Here is a 1,305-nt window from a genome sequence, read left to right on the forward strand (position 1 = left end):
CTCACAACGGGTCGCAGCGCGACCCGTTCTGAGCTTGTGGATCTGCTATTTTCAGCATGCAACCAAGTGTAAAATCTACCTAAAACAAAGCACCGCCAAAGTATATTTTAGTCGACTAAATCAACTGTAGTCGACTAAAATCTTATGATATTTAGTCCACTAAAACTAGACTAAAAACAACAAGAAAAATCAGATGACAGAAATATGACTATGACTAAATGGAATTTTATTGAAAAGACTATGACTAAAACTAAATCAAAATGTGCCGTCAAAACCAACACTGGGACAGAGGTGTGTTTTTGTTTAGACAGTTACCATATCAGCCCACGGTCCCTAGTCCCCTCGAGCTATGGGATCTGGGGCTTTACAAGAGTGCAGCTGACAGCTGTCGTGCACTGAAGCAGAGAGAGAGAGAGAGAGAGAGAGAGAGAGAGAGAGAGAGAGAGGGATAGAGGCACTGCTGATGCACGTTCATGTACTGCTTTACCTACTCTATATCACCTCAAATGGTATCGCATACATATTTTGAGCAGTGTTTCAGCAGTGGTGTAAAGGAACTAAGTACATTTACTCAAGTACTGTACTTAAGTACAATTTTGAGGTAGGCCTACTTTACTAGAGTATTTCCAATTTTCAGAACTTTTACTTCTACTCCATTACATCTCGGAGGCAAATATTGTACTTTTACTCCACCTCAATTATTTGAAAACTGTAGTTAGTTACTTTGCAGATATAAATTATTACATTATAAAACATACATTAACCACTTTAGCTCTATTTTATACATGCAAGCTACATGCTCACAATGCGTTGCATCGCAACACGTTGTGAGCTTGTAGATCTGCTATCTGCTATGTGAGTACTTTTACTTTTGGTACTTTAACGCCCCACTTGATCACACTACAGCATCACACAAAAGCATCAAAGCTTCGGGCCGCGTTTCGAGCTTGCAGATCCCGTGCATGTAAATTGTGACTTTTCAAAACAAAAAGACCTGAAAGACAAAGCAACTTCACAAGGGCAATATGGGGAGAGTCATAGGATCTCAGCACCAGCTCAGGCTTTTCACAACGAGGCAGAATCCCACCAGCAACTGTGTCGATCCTAACTGGAGGGGGGAGCGGTGGGGTGCAACGAGAGAGAGTAAAATGTCAAAAGCACAGCCCCCTCACACATTAGAAGGACATTCCGTTTTTAATGTTTATTTTCACAATATATATACATCTATATATCTATATACATCTTATTTCTATAAAATAAAAGCGATGCGACGCGTTGTGAGCTTGTAGATCAGCTTTTTTCAAA

Source organism: Gymnoscopelus braueri, assembly GCF_963280865.1.
Source record: "Gymnoscopelus braueri genome assembly, chromosome: 21".
Taxonomy (NCBI): domain Eukaryota; kingdom Metazoa; phylum Chordata; class Actinopteri; order Myctophiformes; family Myctophidae; genus Gymnoscopelus; species Gymnoscopelus braueri.